Genomic DNA, 18,258 nt, shown 5'->3' on the forward strand with positions numbered 1-18,258 from the left:
CTTAACCCATTGCCTTCCATAAAAAAAGCCTATAAAAAAGCATTGATTCAACAGTACTTCTTTTGCTGATCACACCTGATATCAGACACAAAAACAAAAGCCAATTAAAAGTCCTATGATCTAAACTAGTAATTCCATCTAATTAGATCTCCAAATGAATCCTCTTCACAAGGACTAAATGCTAATTCTAATCTGGACTGGACTGGGGTCACAATCTATCAGGCCCCTTTCCTACACATATATTACACATACCTACTTGAGAGTTCCTGTCATCAGAATACATTAAATATCTATCTAAATATCCAAAAAGCATTCAAGTTCACCCAGCATCTGGATTATTCATTAACATACAAAAATACTCTTCACAGTTATGTGCCATAATTTAACTGAACAGTCTGTTCTTAAGGTGGCACTAACTTTTGATCTCTGGACCCACATCCCTTTTGTCCAAAATCATGTCTGTTTTATTGCTGGATAAAGATGATATGTTGGAGGCCTCTTGGATAGAAACCCCTTCCTTCTACCTTGCTGCAATACACAATAAACAAACAACTCCTTGGATTAGGAAATTATTCTGAGAATTCCCACATAATAATTAGCCAGAGATTGTCACAGGGAAAAAAAAATCACGGATTATCATTACTGCTTTCCCATGTTGCTCAGGTGCTTTTACTGCAAACAACCACAACTTTGATTTTATACATACATACACACAAACATATATCTAATTTTATTACTGTATTACATAATTTATTACATTACATATTGTATTGTATTACATATTGTATTATATAATTACATATTACATTTACACATGTACATATGCACATGTATATATATAAAACCACAAAAAGTTCAGTTTACATATATAATTGACAAGTTCTTATGCTAATTATTAGCCAAGTTTGAAATATAAATGATTACTTTTCAAAATTCATTCAATCCATTAGAATATCTCAATGGTCTCTAGATTTAACAAAATGGTAAAACAAAACGGTAAAAACAAAACAATCTTTCCATTATTACATTTATACCTGGACCTACAGATCTAGAGCAGGGTTCCATACATCCTTTAAAAATTTTAGGGAACCCAGAGCATCATCACCTTTGATAATTTCCCTCATGATCCCTATATAGCAATCAATCTTTAATTCCAGGTTAGACATCATTACAGTAACAAAGTTAATATTTCCAAAAGTAGATCACATGATTAATAACACTCTTCAACATCTTACTCATTAGTAAGTCATCTAATTAGTGTTACATTATTTTTAATTTCCTAATCATTTTCCAAATGCCATCACATTTATTCAACATTACTGAAGAGGGTATCTTGCAGTTAAGGTATACTTCCCAATCTCTTATACACTATCCTTCTGAACTTGAATTTAATATGGGGAAGAAATCTGCAACTTCACTTCTTCTAAATTTAATCATTAATTTATTAACCTACCTGAAACATAAAGTTTCCATGTTGACATCTCATTCTCTTAAAGCAAAACAAAACATCAGGTTCTTTGAAGGTTAATGTTATAATGAAGTATCTTTACACAGAATTTTTGTTGTTCATCTATAGAAAGAAAACATTATGTACAGGTGGTGATAATGAACTTCAAGTGGAGCTTCCTCATTATTATTGAGGGTCATTGAAAAAAAAGTACAAAGAATGTTGAGAGCTGCTCGGGTGAGTTTGGATTAAAAGTCAGTTATGACTAAAGGCTCAGGCTTTGGTGATCCTCAGACTGAAGATTTTCCATGGAACTCTGCTGTGATAACACAGCTACATCATCCATGACCTCACTTGGTGATAGCCCTGTACCTGAACTTCTTGACCTGGGTTACATCCTATAAAAGTTTGAGAAATATCATTGTTTTACCTTGTATGCTAATTTTATGGTTTTCTGCCACAAAGAACTGTCTGATATCAATAAACAGCACTGCTAATTGTCCCGCTAGCACCTTCACCTGTGTATTCACATTTCATTTCCCTATTGAGCCAAACTAATTCCCCTGTTGGTCAGGGGGCCCTATTATTTGACACTCCTAACATGGGGCAGGTCAGGGACTTGAAGCCAGTCCACAGACTGAGAGAGTCTTTCAAGAGAAGAAACCCGATGGAGAAGCCATCAAAACCATGGGTATGCCCCTTCAAGCAATGCACTTTATTACTTAAGAATACATCTAAGACCATATCAATCCCAAACCTACCTATAAAGCACTCTCATATCATTGTTGGAGGGATGGCCCAGACCGTGGCAGCAGCTGTGAACACACCCTTGGATGTCTGCAAAACTTTGGTAAATACCCAGGAAAAGAAGGCCTTCTCCATGGCCAAAGGCAAACATCTTCCTGGTATGGCCAATGCTATGAGTTTCCATAGTCTTTAAGGCTATTATGGTGTGAATTCTTTTTGAAATTCCTATCATGGCCCTTTCTTGGTCTCTGTATGAGTTCTTTAAATTTCTCTGACTAAGAGAATATTAATTTAAAGAATTCCCCCTCCGTTTCCATCCCTTTTGTCTCCCAATCTCCCCATCTCCCCCCTTGTCCTCCCACTCCCATCCTTGTCCTCCCAATCCCCCACTGTTCTGCCATGAATTCTGTTAGGTTCAGGTATCCTTTTAATGAGATAGAAAACTGGTAGAAAGAATGGATGGTTGGAGGAGAAAGATTATAAGAAGAGTTTATCATCCCCTGCCTTTTCTCTACACCAGAACTAATATTTCTGTTAGAACAGTTTATATAAGAAGGGTTTATTGTCCCCTCCACCAGGACTGACCCCACTGGCAGAGATGGTTAGAGAAAGCCTGGCTTGCTCTTATGAAAGATGCTGGAAGCTTCTACATGAATCCAGTCTTCCTCTCTTGGAGGCTCCTGCCTTGTCCTATGGTGTTTTAATAGGGGTGAGAGGAGTATGTTCTCTTGGGTCTGAGATGTATGTGCTGCATATCTACAAGAATACAATGTATTTTTTTAAATGAGCAAATAAAAATTGCCTCTGCCTACTGCTAGCGGTAAAAAAAAAAAAAGACTAAAGATAGGCAGCCTTCTCCTAATTTCTGTGCTTGACTATATCCAGACTGCATGGAGGAAGGAGCAAACTGGGCCTTTCTATAGGAGTGACACCATCATAACTATAAATTTCCTTCAGTAACAAATCAACCCAAACAATGGCTAAAATTCACTATTTCACATTACTGTCAGAGGCATGGCTGGGGCCACTGCTGTAGTTGCTACAATCCCCTGGGATGGTCATCAAGTCCTCCTCGATACCCAAGAAAACATGGCACTATCCTTGGCCAAAGTCAGTCAACATCTCACTGATAATTTTCAATGCTTTTCACACAATCTACTGCTAAATGGTATCTCAGGGTACTTTAAAAAGCATCAAGGCCTGAATAATTTATCATATCCCAGCCACTGCCTTTTCATGGATTTGTTTGTTCAAACACTTCCTCACTAACCATGAGAGAGTAGAAAGGAAAACCTGTCCTAACAGCTATACTAGGTAATTAAGGAAAACCCACATTCTGTTTCCATTCTTCTTTTTCCCAATCCCTAAAATCAGACCACAGATTCAAAATGGTAGCACTGAAGTTTAGGGAAAGGTTTTATCTGAAGTATGATTTTATCTTCCAAACATTGCTTTTCCCCTCCTCTGGCAGAAGAATGAATTATCTCCATTATATTTCTGGGAAAAAGTTGGGCTGGTCGGACAGCTGGATAGTTTGGTGTTTCACCAAATTTGCCTGGATATTTGCTTATCCCTACTGCCAGTGGTAAAACAACGAATACAGATATACTTTCTACTAATTTCTGTACTTGACAATGTGCAGATGATGTAGTGGAAGGAGTGAATTCCTTCCTTCTGAAGGAGTGACACCACCAAATTGACAAATATATTCTATTTCAGTCCATTCATTTTATATACATATTAATTTCCTTAAGGAACAAATCAACCAATAAAATGACTAAAATCCACCATCTCACATTCTTGTCAGAGGCATGGCTGGAGCCATTGCTGCAGCTGCTACAACCCCTGGGAAAGTGGTAAAACCCTCCTCAACACCGAAGAAAACATGAAATTTTCCTTGGCAATGAACATCTCACTGACATTTTCAATGTTTTTCTAACAGTCTACCAACAAAGGGTTATCTCAAGGTACTTTAAAAGCATCAAGGCCTGAATATTCTTTCATAGCCTGCCTGATCCTGGATATCTCTGACTTTGTCAAATACTTCCTCACTAAGCATGAGAGGTTGAAAAGAACAACCTATCCTAACAGACATACTAGCCATTTATAGTTTCCCCACTATTGTTTCCATTCCACTTTCTCCCATTCCCCCTTCTCCCAGAGAAATATTGGCCAGAGGAGTTTGCTCAGACTGACCAAACAACAGAAAAAAAAATGCAAAATAGCAGCACTGAAGGAAAGAAAAGGTTTTATCGGAAGAATTAGCATATCTTTTCATCAGAAAAATGATTTTATCTTCCAAACCTCCCTTTTTTTTCTCCTCTGCCCAAAGAATGAATTTTCTCCTTCATATTTTTGGGATAAAGGTGGGCTGGCTGGAAATCTGGGAAGTTTGCTGCTTCACCAAATTTTCCTGGATAGTTGCCTCTCCCTATTGCCAGTGGTAAAACAAGGAATACAGATATACAACTTTGTAGTAATTTCTGTATGTGACTGTATCCAGACTAGATGGAGGGAGCAGTGAATTCCAGCTTTCTATAGGAGTGACACCACTCAATTGACAAAATATTCTAGTTCAATCCATTCATTTCATATGTATAAATTTCCTTCAGGAACAAATCAACCCACAACAAGGCTAAAATCCACCATCTCACATTCTTGTCAGAGGCAGGGCAGGGGCCATTGATGCACCTGCTACTAACCCTTTAGATGCTTGCAAAACCCTCACCTCCCAGCAGAACATGGCACTATACATGACTAAAGTCAGAGGACTTCTTATTGACATTTTCAATGCTTTTCTAACAGTCTACCAACTAAATGATAATGCAGGGTATGTTTAATGGATCAAGCCCTGAATAAAATTTCAGATGCCAGCCACTGCTTTATCTTGGTGTTCTATGAGTTTTTCAAACACTTCCTCATTAAGTATGAGGAGAAAAGGACACACCCTGTGTCCTAACAAAACTAGAACATTAAATATCTTCCCCCCCCCCCCTTGGTTTCCATCCATCAACCCCCACCTTCTCTCAAAGAAGGACTGGACAGAGTGGTTTGTTGAATCTCATTAAAAAATACAGACTTAGGCATGGCTAGGTGGTACAGGGGAAGTGAGATGGCACAGTAGATAGAACACTGGGCCTGGAGTCAGGAGTCCCTGAGTTCAAATCTGGCCTCAGACACTTAATAATTACCTAGCTGTGTGGCCTTGGGCAAGCCACTTAACCCCATTTGCCTTGCAAAAAGCTAAAAAAAATATTAAAAATGAAATAAAATTAAATTTAAAAATACAGACTTGCTTTTCCTAGCCCATTATTAGCTGTCAAACTTAAGGTTAGAGAAATGACTAATTAGCTTCATTCTTCTCCTTGTCTGAAGACCTGGACATTCTTCTGGCAGAAACTGAGTGGGCTCCAGAGAAAGCCAACAGCCACTTGTCCTAGACCAGTGTCCAAACCTGCCTGTTGGTCCTTTAGGTCTCAGCTATATTAGGCCTTCCTCACTGAGGGCAGAGCGCCCCAGGAACCAACCTCAATAGCCCTTTCTTCTTACCCTCATATTCAAGGGGTTTTTCTCACTCTTATATGCAATCTTCCCCCCACCCCAAATCCTAACAATTATATTTATATCATTCAATTCAATTCCTAGATTTTAGCCTGGACAGAGCTCACCAGAAGGAGGTTTGGAAGGGAAGGCAGAGAGAAAAATGAAAAGGGGGATCTTGAAGGACAGCGAAATGAGGAGGCAGCAGAAGAAAAGCTGAATTTAAATCCTGACACCCTCTTATACTACCAATCCAACTTTGGAGGGAGTGACTTCATTTCTCTGGACCTCAGTTACCCCCAGCTGTATTGTGAAGGGATTGAATTAGGTTTGATCTCTATAATCTAATGAGGCTGTAAACCTGTAGTTCTCCAGAATTCGATTTAGAGACAGAATGGGATGCTAGAGGAAGAGGGGACCTCTGGAGATATTTAGTTTTACTGGCAGCTTCTCCACTGGCTGGGACCCTAATTCCCCGGTCAAATTAAGTCATGAGCATTGTCTGAGGAATGCTACTTCACTGGGGACATTGAGTTTTGAGGACTGATGTTACTACTGGAGAATGGCTGGGGAGCTGAGGAATGGAGTCCGGCCTCTGGCTGTCTGTCTAAACAGTCAACACCAGGACATGACAAGCAGAACATCTCCAGGCTATACAGAATGTTTTCAAACCTCCCTACAGATACTAGTGGGGTCTGTCTGGGGTACTGACATCAAAATCCTAAATCAAGACTGTTCCTAGGTGGCCATAAGAAGCCCCCCCCCCCACAAAGGACACCATCTCAGTGAATATTATCATCACATTTCTACAGAACACGCAAGTGACTTGGTTTACTCAGGTCTTCTGCCAAATGAGAAAGCAGGAGCCACAGGTTCCACCTTCCTACCTAAGCTCTGAATACCAGATGGGGCTCCTGGCCAACCAGGTCTACAAAATCACTCAACAACCAACACCAACCAAATAAGACTCAAAGCCCAAAGCCCCCTCCCCTCCTAACCCACCCATTTCAAGCTCACAAGATATGTGTGTAGGATCTAATAATGCCCTTATTCACCCGGCTCTCCTTCACAAGGAAACTATTTCATCACTTTCTCCCCTAAAGCTGTGTCAGACAAGCTGAAGGAGCTGGAGGAGGAACCCTAACTCAGGGAGTCTGCTTTGGAGAATATGCCTCCAGTCAGTCAATAACACTTTTTGCTAGTACAGTCTTAGTTTTTTCTTGCCAATGCTCATTTTTCCATGGGTCTTTTTTAAAACTCAGTCTGAGGGACAGAGAGCATGTTCTCATGGCTTGCATTCAGATGTTTGATTTCTACTTAAGATCTCATCAATAAATGTCTACATAAAGAGTCTGAATGGTAAAGGAAGGGTAAAAAAAACAAACAGCAAAAAAAGTCAAAAAAAACTTTAGCACAACCCCTTCTCCTGTCAAGGTCCCTAAAGTTCAGAAAAATGGACTGTATCTAGACCGACAGGACATCCACAGATATAGATATGAACAGATCTAGAGGTCATTATTCACAATCAAAAACAGTGTACAAGGTGGCCAGGTCACCCAAGGGGAAAGCCCCAAGGAAGCAGAGAGGAAGAGTCTGTTGTAGAACTGATCAGAGTGGCCTAACTCTGAACAAAGGCCTTCAAATTACCATTTGGTCAGATATTTTCTTTACAACCCATACACTCATTTACATATTTCTTTAAGCTTTCATTTATGAGAATTACAAGTCATGTGCTAGTCCTGCTGCCATGACCATGAGGCTGATGCCCTAAATGAGCCTGCAATAGCTTTTCTTCTGGCCGATGTGTTGAAGAGTTCCAAACACACAATGGTAATGCACTTTGGTGTCCGGAAAGAGATTCTGCATTCTGGTCTGTGGTCTGTGTAGAGAGGGAAAGAAAACATGGCTGTAAATGACCCTGGAGGGCTACCTTTAGGAGCCTCATTTGGTCATTTCCCCCCCCCCCCACTTCGTTTGAAAGTTAAGGAAACTAAGGCTCTCACCCCTCCTTTCCTCCTGGCCCCCCTTTCCTCTGGGACCCCCATTCCTGACATGCACCTCCTGGGAACCCAGGTCTCCTCCTCTTCAGCCTCTTCCTCCCCCCCCCCCCCAGCCCAGTGACATTATGCTGCACACGTTAATCTTGAAGTCATCATGTCCAGGAGACCTCAAGGCCTCTCAAGGTCATTCTTCCCAGACTAACAAAGGGACTGGAGAGAGAAGTTACTCAATCCCAACATCAGAATTCAATTTTGTGCAGAGAGAAATGATGATGACAATGACAATCTTGGCTTCCATTTATATTAGCTTCTACTCTTTTCGGCACTAAACTAATAAACAGGGGCAGAAATGAAGCTATCCTAAGAACTCACCAGGAACACCAGTGTTTTATACTCAGTATCACAGACTGGAACATTCTCCTGAATGGTCCAAGAGGCCCACCCCCCATCACCTAGGAGCCAGCCCCAGCCCATTGGCAGGCAGTGAGCTGGATACTGGCCAGCTGGAGTCCAAGTAAAAGGAAGTTCCTCAGATTGGAGCAAATCAAGAGCTTGGTTTTAAGAATTTGCATACTATTAAATGGTTTATATAATATAAAATGCTTTGTTATCCTGGGAAGGTGAGAAATCTCAGCTTCAGAGCATTTCCTCACCATACCCCTCAGATAAAGCCCTAATAAAGCCCCTACTATGGGTCAGGATAGAGGGAGGGCAGAACAATGTGCCTGCACTCTCTTGGGTTCACTGTCAAATGGGGATACCCCACACAACCATGAACAAACAAAATGCCCAAAGGATAATCTCAGGAGAATCTCAAGGATGATAAGGGACATAAATGTTTAGTTGTTCATTAAAGGTCTTTTCCCTGAAACCTTGTTTCCATGGAACCCTGGGCAAAGCTTCTCCTCCTTGAGTTTTAGGTTCCTGCCCCATCCTCTCTCTGGCTTCTCTATTCATGAAACAGATCTCAGACACTTCTACAAGGTCCTTGAGTAAGAAAGAAAGGGGATTCATCTAGAGAAATCCTTGGCTTCACATTCAGAGTGGCCCAAGAACACCATTCCTGGCCATGAACCAGAAGCCCTTCAGGACTGGTAATAGAAGGGACAAGTTAATCAGTACAAGACCCCATAACCTTCAGAGAGTCAAACTCTCCCCATGAGTCCCCTGGCCAGAAGTCAAGACACTTGGAAACCTGCTTTTTCCCATCTCAAGACCTTTGCTCAAATGATCTTCCTCCAATCCTTGAAACTCACTCAGATCCTGGGTCAAGTCCCAATTCTGATGTGTCCACACTTCCTTCATGAGGTGTGGACACCTTCCCTATCTTCAGCTAATGAAAGGGATTCCCTCTTTCCTATTGTTTCTCACAAGACTTTGCCTGGACCCCTTGTTGCACTTGCTACCCATCTCTTGTATCACACCTCCAGCTGCTTCTGTCCAAGTTCCTTTATTTGACCATAAGCTCCCTGAGAACAAGGTCAGTGTGGCTCATCTCTTAGAATCCCTAGCAGCCTGTAGCAGTGAGTCTTAGATGCATGCTTATTCAACAAAGCTAAACAGTGACATGATCATTCACATAGAGGGTACAAGGACTTTTCAGTTATATGGCCATATTGAAGTCAATATAAGGAACTCAACAGTTTGTCTACACTGACCTGTAGAGTGAGGAGATCTTACCAGGATAGACCATCAAGAACCAACAACCAACCACCCTAGAAAGCCCATCTTCCTCCTACCACTTTACAGATGAGGAAACCAACACTCAACAAGTAACTGGTCCAGGGTCACAAGCTCATTTAATCCTGCCTCAGACAAATCTGTTTCCTCATCTGTATAATAGGAATAAAAACATTTGCTTCCAAAGGGTTATCTTCTCCTTTTGTCTCTCCATTGTCTAGGGCAGTATGTGGAACACCAAAGGTAGTAACAAAAGCCTGCTGAATGAATGAATGGATTCTAGGCAAGAGAAAGGATCTTTTTTTTTTTTAGGTTTTTGCAAGGCAAATGGGGTTAAGTGGCTTGCCCAAGGCCATGCAGCTAGGTAATTAAGTGTGTGAGGTGGGATTTGAACTCAAGGCCTCCTGACTCCAGGGCTGGTGCTCTATCCACTGCACCACCTAGCCACCCCCAAGAGAAAGGATCTTTACACTCACTCCAAGCAATCAAGAGCAAGGTTTCCCAAGAAGAGACAAAGGAAGGAGTCCAGGGCTCTGGGCTGCTTTTGTCTGAGCCTCCAGACTCAGTTCTTATGGCCATCCCATCCACAGACAACTTCAGGGTTACATAAACATCTCCCATAATCCTCCCTGACACCATCACCATCTTCCAACAAATCACTTAGAGTTGCCTGCTGGAAACTTGTTTTCAATTCAAATCATCTTTCAATAAAAAACACACATTCTGAGTGAGTTTGGATTGTTCTGCAATCGCTGAAGGAACTTTGAAAACTTATGAATGGCCCAGTATTCACCTGGACAGGGCAGACAACGGAGCCAATCAATATTATCCTGACAAGATGCCCCAACAGATCAGCAGAGAATCAAGGGCTGGAGTCTGGAAGAGCTGAGATCTAACCTTACACAGACTAGGTGTGGGACCCTGGGCAAGTCACTTCAGTTTTCTCAATGCCTTGGTTTCCTCATCTGTTAAATTAAGGGGTGTGTTTAGATGACATAGTAGACCCTGACCCCAAGTGCCAACACACAGGCCTGACCTGAGTGGCTAAGAGAGCAATCCAAAATTTGACTCCACCTGCTAGCCGCCCTACTGATATCTACTGCCAAGAAAAAAAAAATCAGCTGGTAAATTCTAAAGAGGAAATCCCAACATTAGAAACAGTATGGGGGGAGGAGGAGCTGCTAGGGATGATCTTTTACAGGTGAGGAGATTTGGAGTCAAGAAGCCCCAGTGACTCACCCAAGTTCATACAAGTTGGCTGGTCAGCTGGCAGGCTTCTGGTCAGCCACACTATCCACTAGGCCCGGTCTGACCTGAGCAGCAGGAAATCACCACCTGTTTCCCTTCCCAATCTGCCTGGCCTATAGTTGTATTAGTTTCAAAATCAAGATTCAAGTATTAAAAGAAAACAGAGTAAGGGAAGAGGGAGGGAAAGAAGGAAAGGAAGGTAGAATGGAGAGAAAGAAAAAAAATGGGAGGGAAAGGGGAAAGGGAGGAAGACAGATAAAATGAAGGAAAAGAGGGGCAGGAGAGAGGGAAGGAGGGAAGGAGGGAGGAAAGGAGGAAGAGGGGTGTAAGGGACTGTTGAGGGTCACAGAGAGCTCATTTCATGACTAGGAATGGCCTAGCTGTCCTCTTGCCCAGGTACACCCTTGGCCTAATTTTCTGGGTCAACTCTCTGGATTTTCTTATCTGTTCCTCCTGTTTGGCAACTCCTGGGACATTCTGTGAGAGCACCTAAGCCAGAGAGAAAGTATACTTTCTGAGTTCACTGATCATCTACTGTCCACAAGCATGAAAGCGTTGTTTGATTGGCTGTTTGGAGAATGCCATGTGTATGGGAGGAAACCAGGAACTAAAAAGTGTATTTAAAAAGTGTATTTGCTTGCTGCTAAATAAAAGGAGAATTTGCTACTTCTGACTCCTACCTCATTCAACGTTCATTGGAGACCTTGACTGCAGCTGGACTGAGTCAAGGAGGGTAGGTTAGCTGGCACACAACAGACCTCCTGTCCAAATTAAGGCTTGAACCCTTGGACCAGGAACACTGCCCCCATCATATTCTGCCCAATTGGGTCATGTTGTGAAATCCAAGCTGCACCTTTCCTGCTACATGCTCTTACTCTGACCATCCCTTCCCTGGGTGTTATCAGAAGCCTCAGCCCCAGGAAAAGGCCAAAGTCACACACCCCTCCCCAAAGGGGATGCCCAATCACCTTCTCTTCCCTGGGTGTTATCAGAAGTCCCAGCCCAGGAAAAGGGCAAAGAAAACCCCCAACTCCATGGAGGGGACGTCCAGCCAACATAGGCCTGAGGCATAGCAGAGTTCTACTGAGTTATGGTTCTCATCTTCTCCAAGCCAGACCTACTCCTGGGCATCCAATACGCTAGGTTAGGCCTAGGCATCAAGGCCAACAAACAAGTCTAAAATCAAAACCTCTGAAGTCTCCGCTTTTGATCCATTTCAGAACCAGCTGGAGGTTCAACAGGATGTGGCTACCTGGTCTGCTAAGATGCTCCCCTTCCTCCCACTGTTTTTGAGGTGTTAGAATCAATACAGAAAGAACTAGGTTCAAATCCACATCAGATACCTCCTATCCATGTGGTCCTGAACATGCTCTGAAAATCAAGTTTCTTCTTCTGTAAAATGGCAGAAAGAATGGCACCTATCCCATTTGGTTCAATAAAATAATGCATGCCAGAGTTCTTATTCTCTAAGAATTATCACCAAAATAGCAGCTGACCCTCCACAGCTGGATGACCCTGAGCAAGTCACTTCACCTCTGCCTACCTCAGTTTGCTCTTCTGTAAAATGGAGACAATCCATGAAATCACATTTATGAAATACTTCACTAGCGGCTTCATAAACATGGTAATTTTTTCTATTATGTGGATGAGGAAAACTCCCACAGGAACTGCCCAGTCAAACTTTCCAGGGTTTTGGAAGGGAGTTCCCAAACTAGTTCATGCAAACACTGCCTCCCACTTCTATCCAGCCCCAGGAAAAATCCTAGGGGGGTCTGGGAAGCAAAAGGATCCCAGTTCTGCTCCTCACTACCTCAATGGAACTTTTGTCCAGTGGGCACCAGCATCCTGGCAAAGAAGAGCAAGAGGCAACTAGACAATCTATCATCTGATTCCTTGGGACTTATGGCCAGCATGACAGGACAGCTGAGGAGCCTGACAACCAAAGGGCCTGGAGAGGCCAACTGCCTAGCAGCCTGACTACACCAAACCTCAATATGGCTGAGAGTAGCCAATCCCAAAGTAGCAATGCCATCTTTTTCAGCCCAGGGGAGAGGCAGCTGATCAATCAACAAGTATATATGCAGTAGAGAATGGGGAAGGGGAGGGTAGAAGAGCCCAGAGCCTAGCTGGGATCATCAGTGAAGGTAGAATGAAAGTAAAAACTGTCCAGTCTCTACTAAACATTGAGCTTCTACTAGCATGAAGGGTTTTGATGACCACAAATTTCTAAGATTTCCACCTTAGAAACCCTTAGGGACCATCAGCCAAACCACACAGGAGTGGCCCTTGGTCCTTTCCTGTGGCCGAACCTGAATGATTAATATTGAAGCTCTTTGATGTCCCTAGTATAATCTGACCAAAAAAAATAGTAAAGCAAGTCAGGGGCATGGTGACCTTGTAGTAAAACACTCATATAATTGGGAACCTAGTCATTCCCCGATAAGAACGGGAGCATTTATTGGCAACTTGACCAGTCCTGTAAAATCACCCCCTTCCCCAATTATCTGGAGAAGAAGCATCTCTCCTGAAACTTGGGCAGTTTCACCTTGAATCTTCTGAGTACAGAGTCACATAGATACTTGGCACCATGCTTTTCTTGTTTAGAGTCTAATAATTGCACAAGCCTTGCTCAGAGTCCTTTGGAATCTCACTGATGGAGAGGATGCTCTCTATCTAGGGCTTTTCTGATCTGGACTATGGAAGGGGCTGTTGAAAAATGGGATTCCCCAGCCTGAGGTATCTTCTATGAGTCTGTCCTTCCTGGATCCTGCTTGTTTGGTTGTCTTGATTATGTTTGATAAAACTTTCTGTCTCTCTTGATTATCTTTGATAATGTTTCCTATCTCTTTCATTATCTTAATTGTATTTGTGACATTTATAATACTATTGGGAATCATTTGTTATTGCTGCAAGCTTCCTTTGACCTTACCTTCATTATAATAAAAAACTACTTCATGCTTTTCCCCTTTTGGAGTGTCTTACTGTAGGGGCAAATCCGTACTAACACCATTAATCACATACAACCCTGGTAAAAAAGTTGGATAAACTTGCTTCCCAGGTTGGGTAAGAGACCCCACCCTGCTAAGACTTTCCCATGTGTCCACATTTTTGCTTATCTTTAACCAGAATACAATTTGGGACAGCAGGAAAAAAAAATCAGAAACAAACCCACAACTTCCAAGGTAGTGCATGACTGCCAACCTCCCCACAATTACTGGAAGGAGGGGCAAGAAGCAAGAAGGGAAAGGAAGGAGGGAGGGGAGAAAGGAAGGGGCTTCTGTGCTTGTGAGGTAATACAACCCATAAGAGTCCCAACAATGACTAATATCTTGGCAAACTGGGAGAAGGGCTGTGCACTGGCATGCCCTGGGCAAGAAGTTCATGGACTAACAAGTGCCCCCTCAATCTTGGAGGGACTTTAGAAACAGAGGAGAAAATGGAGCCCAGAGAGGGTAAGGTGTTTGCCCAAGCTCATCCTGACCCCAAATCAGGGGTAGCTTTCACCACTTCCTTATCTCCCTTGGCTCATCACCATCTCTAGGGCTTTGGGCCTATCCTCCACTCCACCTTCTGGTAAGTCCACCTTTCAAATCTCTCTTTTACCTTTCAGAAAGGCACCTGTATCAGCTTCCTTCATCACAGTCATGAAGGTCCAGGTTCAAGTCCAGCCTCTGACTCACACTGGATGTGTGATCTTGGACAAGTCATTGGTAACCCCTAAGAACTGGCAGGCAACTCCTGGAAAAAGGCACTTTCACATCACTTTATGAGTTGTTTATACCTGGAAAAGAATGTAATTTTAATAGGTCCGCACACTCCCTGAGGGCAGAGACTGTTTCCTGTTTGTCAAGTCTCTCTAGCAGCCGGCACAATGTACACAGTAGGGACTGAAAAAATTCTCACTCCTTCCTGGACTTGAACAAGTGCAGCTCCCAACCTCAGAACTCACTCTGGGTGCTGCCCCTTCCATAAGGAGAAGAGGCCACTGAGGAGTGTGGTTCAGTGATGAGTATTATGGGCATGGGGGGGGCAGAACAGACTGGCAATGGTACAAGCCATTAATCAACCAGGAATTATTAATTGCCACTAACGAAGTGCTACTGCTCAAGTGTGCCTACTCTGTGTGAAATTTGCTCCTCCAGCCATCCACCTGCCATTCTCTACCCACTCTGCTTGGTATACTCCTGATTTGAAACAAGAGGGCATAGCAGTCCAAACCTACACCCTGTGACCACACCTAAAGATGCTACTGACCACTGGGTCCAGGGGAAGGGGAGAGCCTGGTGAAGTGCCCTCTCCCCATCTAAGCTGGAGAAGAAGTAAGAGCTTGAGAGGAATTAGACAATGAATTCAGCCACTGCCCTGTGTGGGGCCCTACCCAGCCCCCCTCCCCCCAGAGCTGGCAGCCTAAGAAGAATAGATTCCATTCTTACATTGTACTTTATCTCCATTCACCTCACCTGATCCTTACAACTCTTGGAGTTGGCAGCATCTGTCCCCCCCTTACAGATGAGATGATTGTGGCTCAGAGGCTTGTGACCATGGTCACCTAGAGAGATGGTGACTGAAGTCAAAGCAGAACCCATGTGTTAAAAGGTCAAGGAACTTGAGAGCTGACTAATCAGTCAGTCTCACCACCTCACTTTACAAATGAAGAAACAGACTCAGAAAGGAAGTGATTGACTTGTGATTACAAACCTATCAAGAACCAGAATCCTCCCTGATTCTTAGCTGGAAGGAAAATAGTAACAGTTGCCTCTGAGGGTTATGGAGAGGATAAAATGAAATATTTGTAAATCATCATCCTCATCATTTATATCTAATAGATCCAATTGAAAAAGAGAGAGGAAGGTGTGTATGGGCTTGAGTGGGCACACATACACTGGGATAAGGGCCATGGCAGGATTGGAATCCAAGCCACTCCAACTCTCTGTCCGCTGCTCTTCCCATGGTGCCCTCCACCATTTCCAGGTCCTAAAAAACCACTTGCTAAGAATTCTTTGAAAAGTGTCAACTTGGGACAACTAGGTGGTGCAGTGGAGAGAGCACCTGCCCTGGAGTCTGAAAGACATGATTTTAAATTTAACGTCATATACTTAATAATGGCCTAGCTGTGTGACCTTGGGCAAGTCATTTAACCCCAATGCACTACAAAACCAAAAAAAGAAAAAAGAAAATGAAAAGTGCTAACTGGATGAAAATTCATCAACACCTACAGAATTCATAATGGTGGCACCCAAGCTGAGACTCAATAACAGAAGAAAGGCAGGTTTTCTCCCAAAAAGATTCAAAGAATTTCAAATTTGTTTGTTTTCTTAAGGACTCATAGCCAAACTGATCCCAGTGATGTGGATGGAGACACTTATCTGCAAGGACTAGACCAATGCATCAGGCTGCACCAGCGTTGAGGATGGGGCCCTGGCCAGCTGAGGATGGGCTCCAGGTCTGAGGCATAACTGGTCCAGCCAATCTTTATTGAGGCACCTAGGAGTGTGGCCCCAAAGAGGCAAGTTTTACTTTTGCTGATGAATGACCTCATCCTAAGGGAGGACCAATAGATATACAGAGATCTCTTGGGGGGAGCATCGAAGGATCTGACTTACAGTTTTAAAAAGTGGTCTATTCCTGTCAAAAAAAAATCCACAGTTCTGATGAGTACATCATCCCTGGACACTTCCTTCTTATTTTAGGGATGACATAATCAAGGATAGGAAAGGTGATGCTATTCCCCCCAAGATTCAAGGTAGCAAGGCCATCTCAGTCTTCTCACAGGTCCCCAATAAGATAGAAATAAGATAGATGTCTCTTATAAACCTATGTATTAAAATAGATTGGTGAGAAACGGGAGAAAGCATTATCCTGGGTCAGGAGAGTGCCCTAGAATAGGAGATGGACCAGGATGTTGGCGGCTCATTCGTTTACAGCTGTGGCTCTGGACAAGTCACTCGGTTTCCTCATCTGTAACATGATGTGGTCCACCTACGGTCCCTTCCATCCATAGCTGTATGAACACCCTTGTGGACAAAAGCCCTAGTGAATACCACTTAGCCATCAGGTCCTTCTTTCTGGTCGTATAAACGTTAGGGCTGCACCCTGGTGCAGTGCGTAGCTTGAGTTCCTCAGGTCCAGCCCTCCTAGGACCCCGGGGTGTTGTTGGTCCCTGGGGGGGGTGATGCCGCATTGTCCATTATTCCTTCCAGGTGTGACTAGCTCTGCAAGGCATAGGGGATGCTCAGCTGCCACCCATGAGGATGTAGCCCCTGCACTCTATATCTCTGCTTCTGCTGGGTGCCCTGGGCCAAGGGACTCGCCACTCGGCCCCTCCTCCCCATCAGAAGGATAAGGAGCCTCCTGGCAGGGGGTGCAGCTAGGTGACTGGCCGGTGGTCACTAGCTCCTGGGCCCGGACTCTGCGGCGGGGCAGACCACCCCCACTCGGGTGCCCTGACACCCCCTGCAACCCCCACCCTCCCGCAGAAGACGGCCTTTGCCCCCTCACCTTGGCACAGCCCGCCAGGAGCCCACGGCGCCGCCAGGGCCTTCTCTAGTCCTCCCTGCCGTGCCCGCTGCCGCCGCCTCCCGTGCCCCTGGTCCCCTGGTGGGCAGGCGCCGGGCCCGGCCCGGGAGAGGGCCCCGGCCGCCAGTGAGGAGGCGGGGCGGCCGCGGAGATGCTCTCCGTCCAGGCCCGCAGGCCCGGTGCCGGGCGGGCCCTCCCGGGCTTCCCCGCTCCCATTCCCGTCAGCCCGCCCGAGTCCCGGCGGGGAAGCCCAAGAGGAGGGGCGGCCCCGGCCGCGGGCCGCCCCGGCGGCGGCAGAGGAGCTGGGCCCAGCCGCTCCAGAACAGAGAAACGGGGCCTATCGGGTCCCAGGCAGTGGGACTCTAACGCGCATGCGCCCGCAGGCACGTGTGCCCGCACGTGTCCAGTCTCCAAGGAAGGTCAGAGGCCACTGGGGAAGACAGGCCGCCCCGCCCCGCCCCGCTAGGCCCCGCCCCGCCTGCCCGGCCCAGAGGCCTGTGGGTAGCTGGAGCCCAGCGGAGCCGCCGGCCCAGAACTCCGGCCCGGCACGTGCTGACGCGCTGGCCGCCTCGCGGGGCCCTGAAAGGCCGGGCTTGTAGTCCTCCCGGAGCCCTTCACCGGAGTCCTGCAGGCGGCACTCACGGTCACGGCCGAGCTGGGACCGAGCCGGGAAAGGCCAGGCTTGTAGTCCTCCCGGAGCCCTTCACCGGAGTCCTGCAGGCGGCACTCACGGTCACGGCCGAGCTGGGACCGAGCCGGGCCCTTGGCTCCCAGCAGGATGACAGGATTCACCGCTTGAAGGGGCCTTGGTGGCACCCATTGCTGTTCCATTATCCACAAGTACAGAATGGCCCTGAGACCTGGGAAGGCAGATGTGGAAAGAAAATACTTATTAAAAGAAATTACAAGGCAAAAGAAAGTGATAGGGAAGTTAAGTAGAGATTAAGGAAAGGCGGGGGATTAAGGATTGCTAATTGATCTTGGCAGGTAAACTGCCAGGCTCAGAAGTCTGCAAAGTAAGAGAGCAAGTTCTTCCCACAATCTCCTTAAATTCTCTCTCAGGATCCATGGGAAGGGGTG

At 44.9% G+C, this 18,258-nt stretch overlaps 1 long non-coding RNA gene across 1 annotated transcript; it reads right to left on the reverse strand.

The window, feature by feature from the left end:
- Positions 1 to 853: 853 nt before the first annotated feature.
- On the reverse strand, positions 854 to 17,517 carry LOC141495969 (uncharacterized). Its single transcript, XR_012470915.1, has 3 exons — positions 17,161 to 17,517; positions 14,266 to 14,443; positions 854 to 7,613 (listed from the first exon to the last, which is right to left on the reverse strand). It is a non-coding gene; the product is annotated as an uncharacterized LOC141495969 (long non-coding RNA).
- Positions 17,518 to 18,258: the final 741 nt, after the last annotated feature.

This window comes from Macrotis lagotis, chromosome 1 (assembly GCF_037893015.1).
Source record: "Macrotis lagotis isolate mMagLag1 chromosome 1, bilby.v1.9.chrom.fasta, whole genome shotgun sequence".
Taxonomy (NCBI): domain Eukaryota; kingdom Metazoa; phylum Chordata; class Mammalia; order Peramelemorphia; family Peramelidae; genus Macrotis; species Macrotis lagotis.